We start from the raw sequence: 8867 nt of genomic DNA on the forward strand, positions 1-8867 counted from the left end.
ATTATGGAAGTAATCGAATGGATATTTACTTGAAAATAGCACAGGAGGCATGGAGAGACGGCACAACGGTGCCGCCAACATGGTGCTCTTGCAGAAGACCCAGGCTGGGATCCGAACACCTGTATGGTGGCTAACAACTGTCTGCAACTCCAGTTCCAGAAGATCTATTGCCTTCTTGTGCCTTCTTCAGGCGCTGCGTGCACATGGTGCATACAGGAAAAACATTCATGCACATAAAATAACAAACAAGCAAGCAAACTAACACAGGGACACATTTTGGGTCTTAACGGCCAGAACTGCGACTGTGTTCTGCATATAACTGGAATACCTAGTACTGGGTCTATGAGCCTCATTGTACTCTGTAGACTTCTGAGTGTGGTTGAAACTCTTTTCAATTCAAAAGCACAAAGTAGAATTTGGCAAGGACTGACTTCTCCCTCCCTTTCCTCTCCTAGCACAGGCATACTACTACATACTGGGGAAGGGATGAGGACTCTGTAGTTTGGGAGACTTCAAGTGCAAGTAGTCATCCCCAGTCTCTAGTACCCTACAGAACCTCCCAAGCAAGGACAGAAGAGGCAGGGCAAGTTCTGAGATACAGAGACTGACACACGGTGACACACCTCTCAGGTCTCCAGGCCTCAGTACCTTGCCACCCTTGACTATCCAGAGGACGATCCCTGGACTAGGGCAGGTTGGTGCGCCTAGAAGCCATATCCAATCTTCCTTATTCTTGTGCTTAATGTCACTTGGCTGACACTTGTTCTGCAATAACCTGCCCTAGGATTTTTTTTCCTTCCCAGGCACCCATACATACATACCTCCCCCGCCCCCGGCGCTCCCCTCCCCCCGTATACACAGAATTAAAGCAAAAAAAAAAAAAACCTAAACAAAGAGAGATATATTCACAATGGAATATGGGAGGCTACTAAAAGAGTAAGGATGAACCTCTACTGAGATGGCATGATGGCCCCTGTCATCACTACATGGGGGGCAACTATCACTAACACCTTGCAGACATCCATCCACTTTGCCCCTCCAAACAACCTAATGATTTGCTACTAAGTATTGTACCACAAATGCAGAGAAACTGGTCTTTGTAACTCAGCTTGAGCTGAATTGGACACTGGACACCTGTGCTCTGCCCGGCTCTACTGTCCACCTGTAAGTCCCCATAGTCACTTCGTGGGCAAGGTGGACAGTTTAAGAAAGGAAGTTGCAAATGGAGAACGCAGATGAACACGTCCACTCAGGAAGCAGAAGCGGGGGCATCAGAAGTTCAAGGTCATCCTCAGCTACACAACAAACTCAAAGCCAGTCTGGACCACAAGAGGCCCCGCTCCTCCCCCCCAAAAAGTCAAGTTACGATGTGATATTTTGAAACCATGGATGTAATGGGGCTATCAATTCAACAATTTCCCCCTCGGTGTTCTATGGCAGAAGAGTTCCTTTCGGTGGTCTAGACAAGCCCAAGCCTTTGCTCTAATTATAGACTTCAGCTGGTTCTTGAGAAGCATATGATGGGAACTTCTTTAAATTAATGTTATTTACCTGCTAGGGTATAAATGCTAAAAGGATGTGGTCTGCATTATGGACGAGGGCTCTGTAAAATGTGATATTAGAGAATGGAAATTTTATGAGTTCTGGGAAGAGAAATAGGTGATGAGAGTGAAGTGGGAGAAAGTTCTTATTTTGGCTGCTTTGTTGGAACTTAGCGATTCAAAAATATATGTATTGTTTAAATCGCGAATAACAGAACTACAGCATTCCAAGGTAAACTGTACTCAATCTGGACCCATCAAGGTCTGTGCTTCTTCAAAGTAACCCGCTTAACATAATAGTCCTTCCCGTTGGAACTGAGGAATTAAGTCACAGAATTCCAAGTCACAGAGGCACTGGATGCTGTCACATCCTTGCTAGAAGGGGTGTGAACCAATCTTTCTTGGGTGGATCGCTCACCTCACTTGGGGACCTTGAGGAGCGTGGTAGTAGAGCTCATGGAGGCCTTGATGGGCCTGGCTCTTGGGTAGTCCTCATAAGCACTGAAACTGTGACCTCTTAAGACTTGGTTCTAGTCATCTCTAAAATGAAGGCAATAATAATTCCTACAGGACTATTGGAGGGGACAAAGAGAACATCAATAAAGTTTGTGGTACTTTTGTCATTGTTAGCATCATTAGCATCACAGACAAGTATAGCCATAAGAGAAACATATATATCCGGGCGGTGGTGGCATATGCTTTAATCCCAGCACTTGGGAGGCAGAGACAGATGGATCTCTGTGAGTTCTAGGACAGCCTGGTCTACAAATCAAGCTCCAGGACAGCCAGAGCTTTTACACAAAAAACCCTGTCTCAAAAAAACAAAACACACACACACATACACACACACACACACACACACACACACACACACAGAGAGAGAGAGAGAGAGAGAGAGAGAGAGAGAGAGAGAGAGAGAGAGAGAGAGAGAGAGAGAGAGACTGAAGCATTTATTTAGAAGGGCAGGGTGTATTTATACCATGCCCCATGTGGAGGTCAGAGGACAGATCTCAGGAATCAGTTTTCTCCTTCCACCATGTGGGCTCCTGGTCATCAGGCCATCAGGCTTGGTGGCAGGCCCCTGTGCCTGCTGAGTGATCTCACCAGCCCCCATAGTCACCTTTAACAGAACAAAGTCAGTGAGTGTGTGGATCTGTTAGCCTGCCATCTTTTCACTACCCTAGAGAAAGAAAATGCATAAAGTCACTCACCGATTCTTTAACTAGAACAGACATCGCTAATTAATTACATTTTTTTTTTTTTTTGGTGCTACTTAAGTGCATGTTCAGGATAAGGTCCTTTTACATTGCCCCAGGTGCTCTTTACCAACTGGACACAGGTTGCACAGGAGTTACAGTAACTTACTGGCCATTTGGGGACAAGACTGTCTAGCTTTCCACATGATCTTGCCAGCTAGTTAACTTGGCACATCAAAACTACTGAGGAAGAATCTTTTCCTTAGAAATATTATGCTAGGTGCTATTTCCAGTTGGCTCCATGGTCAACATTAATTGTGTGCTTCTCCAGGGAAAAATCCTGGTCCTTTTCATACTCTATAACCTAGAACAGAACCTGACACAGACAGATACTGAGCCATATTTTGATGGATGGATAGGTGGGTAGATCGGTGGACAGGCGGATGGATGGAGTTAGCAACTGAATAGGCCCATAGAAAAGACCTCCACTTCAGCTGATGGCTTGACGCCTTTCTGTCTCCTAGGAGTGGGATGTCAATCTAGAAAGCACGGTCTGCCTTCCAAACGCCATTTATCTCCATTTATCAGAGAATATTATTAGACATTGTGATGCTGAGGTAGCAAATTAGTTAGGGCTTTTAGTTCTGGGTCTGTGATAAGGATTTAGGGAAACCAGTTCTGCCGGAGAGAGGATACATGGTCTCTCTATTGCTCTGGGCTGACGACAGCTGCACCCTGCTGAGGGATCAATACCTGGCTGCCAGTCCAGTTACTCTTCACTGGCTATTTTAAGGACCTCCACAGAGACCTCCTGGTCTCAAGAGAAAGCATTCTGAAACAATGGAGCCCATTGCGTCTCTTCTGTAATAGGGTATAGCTTTAGCTTTGCCTCTGAGCTTGGGCATGAAGGTCAATCCAGAGTTCTCCTGGAGGGTATTATCAAGCCACTTTTGAGGGCGCAAGTATTAGCCACCTCCTTGAACTTCGAGGACACTCAGACTTTGGCATTGCTGGTGAGAATTTGAGGTTCCAGACACTCTGCCTTGCTTAGATTTTTTTTTTTTTCTGAGTTGTCTCTTTCCTAAGATAAAAAGCCAACAGGACCAGGGGATGCTTTTAATTCACAATCTTTTATGCACTTGGGGTTGATTTGTCCTGCATGTGATAGGTTTGTACAATCCCATTTCCTTACTCTTTGAGGAGAGGTATTAGCATCCCTTTTGTGGTAAAAATGACTAATAGAAATAATCACCACAGATTTCGTTGTTATTTGAGACAGGGTCTCTCTACATACCCTGGCTGACCTGGAACTCACTCTGTAGACCAGGCTGTCCTCAAAATCACAGAGATCCACCTGCCTCTGCCTCTGGAGTGCTGGGATTAAAGGTTTGCACCACCACCCGGCGCACTACATATTTTTAAAAAGTAAAATATCTTCAATATATACAAGATCAAGACTAAATCCATTAATCTATCCCTAATTTAGAAATAAAACAGGGCTGGGCATACTGGCACACGCCTTTAATCCCACCACGAGGGAGGCAGAGCCAGGCGGATCTCTGTGAGTTCAAGGCCAGCCTGGTCTACAGAGCAAGATCCAGGACAGGCACCAAAACTACACAGAGAAACCCTGTCTTGAAAAACCAAAATGAATAAATGAATAAATAAACAAACAAACAAACACAGGTATTTGTGATGTGATTCCTGCTTCTATTCTGGCCCTTGGTCCTATTCATGCCGTCCTTTGCTCCTTGGTTCTTCCACCTTTAAACTTCCTCTTTCGTGTACGCACTCTGTCCCCTCAGTGTGAAACACCCCTCATCATGTGTGCCTCTCAAGCTCCCTCTCATCCCTTCAGGATCATCTGAAATGGCATCTCCCCTAACAAGACACCTCCACCTGTAACCATGCCAGGCAGGACATGGGGCATGTCCTCTGTACTCCCTGAGCACCACCAACTAGCTCTGGTATTTTATACATTAATTTCATGATGGAGATTTAGTATGCTCCTACTATCAGTCAGGCCTCGCTCTTTATTCCAGGTTTACAGAGATGAGCGAGATAAGGTCATGTCATTTGCAAACATGACAAGAAGATGGAGAAGGAAACAGATGGGGTGATGTGATGGTGACTGGTCAGTGTTCTTTAGGAAGGTAATTGAGAATGATGTATCTAAGGGGCTATTTGAGATGGAGAACTAAAGGAATACAGATAAGTCAGTTCTATGATGGGAGGGTGGCAGGATTTTCCACAACGCACATCCCATGCCCACTACCTCGCCCTGGAAACTGTATGTAATTTATTTGATTCTCCATACCTGATGGAGTGCACAGCATCTAGTGTGGGCCCAGTAATTGATCATCAAAATGCTTCATGAGTAAATGAATGAATGAGCCAAACTGTGTCAGCTCAGAGCAGACCCGAGCAATCAAACTTCCAACAGCCTTACCTCGAACGCACTAATCACATCACCCCAAATCAGGCCTTCTCCAGTGCCAATAGGTTTGGGAAGAAAGGAATTCCACTGGCCATCAAAACTCCGATATTGAGGTGTGGAGAGAAGGGCATTTACCCCACGTCGGAGTGTGCCTCATGTTGGAATTTGCACACTTGCATTACGGTTGACCCCTGCAGATGCTCAGCTCCTAGTTTGGTGCTATTTAGCCCTTCAGTCACTACTTGTTATTGACACACACACTGTTAGCATGTGGCCTGCATAGGCATGGTCGCATTGAAACCTTGGAACACTGTTATTATCTCTGTCTCACACATGAGAACTGGGAGACACCTGGAGGCCAGATAGCTAGGAAGGGTGAGACTAGGGCTCAAACCTGGGTCTGTCTCCTGGGAAAGCCTGTGTTCCCCCAGACCCAGGGCCAATGGCAGCAGAAGGCATGAGACTGAACCGGCTGTGCATCTGTGTTTAGAAGGGTCCTGCACTTGGTTAATGTTCTGATTTCACTATCTGGAGATTCTCACGACATTTTGACAAGATGATCCACATTTTCCAAACCACTTCTACCCAATGCTGTGTTAAATGCTGCGTTTACCACTGCTTAAAACACAAACTCCCTTTCTCAAGACTTCACGCAAAAATCAAAATATGCACACAGCTTCTCCCTACCCCTACCCATGATAAAAGGAACACAGGCAGCAGAGTTGGTGGAGATTACAGACATGCCTGTAATCCAAGCACTCAGAAGGCTTAGGTAGGTGGTCTCTCTAAATTCAAGCCAGCCTGGTGACATAGTGAGTTCTAGGCCAGCCTGGGCTACAGAGTGAGATCTTGTCTCAAAACAATACAATACAAACACAGTAAAACATTGAAGGTGGTAGTTGAGAGGACTGTACACAGTTTTATATATTGCAGAGCAAGTTTTATGATTAGAAAATTAGCCTGGCACACAATGCACTGTGTCCTCTAGATGAACTCCCAGATCCTATTTACAGATTTCCTTTATAGTAATTTTTAGACTTAGCCTCATATAGATGCCCAAAAAGTAAATCCGTGAATCTGTGTTTCCCAGTAAAATCTTAATACTTGTACATGGCTTTTGTTCAATTACATGCCCCATAAGCATCTTTGACATTTATTAAAAATATCTTGTGAAATACCTCTTGATAGACACCTACCTTGTTAAGAAAGGGTGGCTTGGTTGAGACTAGGGATTTAGGTCAATGGCAGAGCACTTTCTTAGCATACATATGGCTCCGGGCTTGATCCCCGATACTAGTGTGAAAATTTCAAAGGTGACTTAGCTTATATCTTGTACATTCCTTCTGTTCTCCACAGTCCACCCGACCCACACCCACTTCCTTTTCTCTGCCAAGGCTGAAATGAGCCCCCAGTGTGGTTTACCACTTGATCTCCCAGGCTGGTGATCCCCAGGCCCTCTGTTACCATGAAAGGACTCACATTGTGGAGGCCTGCCATGCTGAAGCTGGTCAGGTAACTTCGGTTACTTAGCAACTTCCTCCAGCTTTGTTAAGTTGGGCTGTTCAATCTCCTTAATGAATAAGAGCATCAAGCCAGGTAATTGATGCCTGGACGTTTAGCTCATGAATAATTGACTGTCTAGGTAATCCTAGATGCATTTCCTCGATCAGATTGTACAATGGAACAGTCATGTCATAGCCAGTGTCGAGTTTTTAATTTTTTCCCCCCTCTTTATCTTAATCAGTTTTATGATGTCAGAAATCTGCTTTCTTGACCCAGACGCTCAGGTGAACAATGAGGGTGGCCATGCTCCCGGACCCAGACACATTCCCTCTTTCGTCCACAAGAGCTCAGCATCTCCCCTTCGGTTTGGGTTTAGGAAACTTACAGTCCTTCTGTGTTACCCTTCCCTGCCTACATCAGGAAGGCAGTGTGGTCTAACAGGGAGGAGGGGAGTGGGAATTGGGTTTCCTGGGCAATGCCAATCGCTCACTCTGCAGTTCCAGGCCAACCCTAGTTTATGTGACTCATTTAACCCTTTGTTTTTAAGTCAATTTAAATCTATTTTCTGTTACTGTGTGTATGGGCATGATGTATAGGGCAGGTGGGGGATGGGGGCTACAGCACACATGCAGAGGTCAGAGGACGGCTCTGTGGAGTCAGTTCTCTCTTTCCACATGTTGACTCCGAATCTTGCTGGTTGTTTCTGCTGCAGTGTGTGTCCCAGGCTACCTAGCCTTAGAGCTTTTTCTGGCCCTGCCCACCCATCTCGTTGTAGGAGGGCTGTGATTACAGATGTGTGTCACCATAGCTATCTGTTTTTATATTTATTTATTATTTATTGGGTTTGTTTGCTTGTTTGTTTTGAGACAGGGTTTCTTTGCATAGCCCTGACTGTCACAGAACTTGCTCTGTAGACTAGGCTTGCTTCAAACTCAGAGATCCACTTGCCTCTGTCTCCCAAGTGCTGGAATTAAAGGTGTGTACCAGGCTGGAGAGGTGGCTCAGAGGTTAAGAGCACGGCCTGTTTTTCCAGAGGTCCTGAGTTCAATTCCCAGCAACGACATGATGGCTCATAACCATCTATAATGAGAGATCTGATGCCTTCTTCTGGTGAGCAGGCATGCATGCAGATAGAATACTGTATACATAATAAATGAATGAATAGATAAATAAATAAATAAATACTAAAAAACAATAAAGGTGTGTGCCACCATGCCTGGCCATAGCTGGGTTTGTTTGTTTGTGTATTGTTGTTTTAACAAAAAATAATACAGGTTCCAGGAGTTGAGCTCAGGGCATCAGACTTGTGCGGTAGGTACCTTCAGCTGATGAGCCATCTCATTGGCTCTATTTTTCATTTGTTCATTCAGGTCACCTATTGAGCACCTCTTATGTATCAGGCATGAAAGATTCCAGAACAAATCGTGTTGGCCTATTCTTCCTGTCTGTGTGAGGTTTATATACTATATACTATACAAAGGCATATAAGTAAACCAGGAAAGGAATTAAATTAGCTTAAAGCAAAGTAAATTACTTTTCCTTCAGGTAGTTGAAAAATACTCAGGGGATTGTGAGATAAACATGACTGAGGAGGAGATGGGCTTGCTGTGGCTTCAGGCTGGTCTTGAACCTGTGATCCTCCTGTCAGTGCCCTCCAAGTCCTGAGATTGCAGGAGTGTTCCTCCAAGCCTGCCTCAGGGTTTATATTGGAAGGGTCGGAAAGAGTATCATGGACCCTGAGTAGTACACCAGGAACTATGGTGTGAGTTGATTTTAATGCACACATTGGATGTCTACTTTTGATACTGTTTATGAACACAAGAATCTGTCAGCAATGGGGAGTTATGAATGGTGAACTATGGGTGGGACTAAACTTTTCAAAATACATGCTTCACTAGCAGTACCGGCAATGATCCTCTGAATACGTGAGAATTGCATGTTGTCAGATTTCAGGAAAGGGGCTGGGGAGGTAGCTCATTGGGGAGAGCACCTCTGTAGGATGCCAGAACCTTCGGTTCAGTCTCCAGCACTGCATAAAATGGCATGTTGGTAAATGCTGGTCATTTTGGCACTCAGGTGGAGGCAGAAGAATCCAAATTTCAAGAATCACCCTCAGCTAGAAAGTCTGAGGCCAGCCTTGTCTACATGAGACCCTGTCTCAAACAAAACACTGTAGCCCAAGTTAATCCA

The sequence above is a fragment of the Peromyscus californicus genome, unplaced genomic scaffold (genome assembly GCF_007827085.1).
Source record: "Peromyscus californicus insignis strain IS unplaced genomic scaffold, ASM782708v3 Scaffold_17__1_contigs__length_78620276, whole genome shotgun sequence".
Lineage (NCBI taxonomy): Eukaryota > Metazoa > Chordata > Mammalia > Rodentia > Cricetidae > Peromyscus > Peromyscus californicus.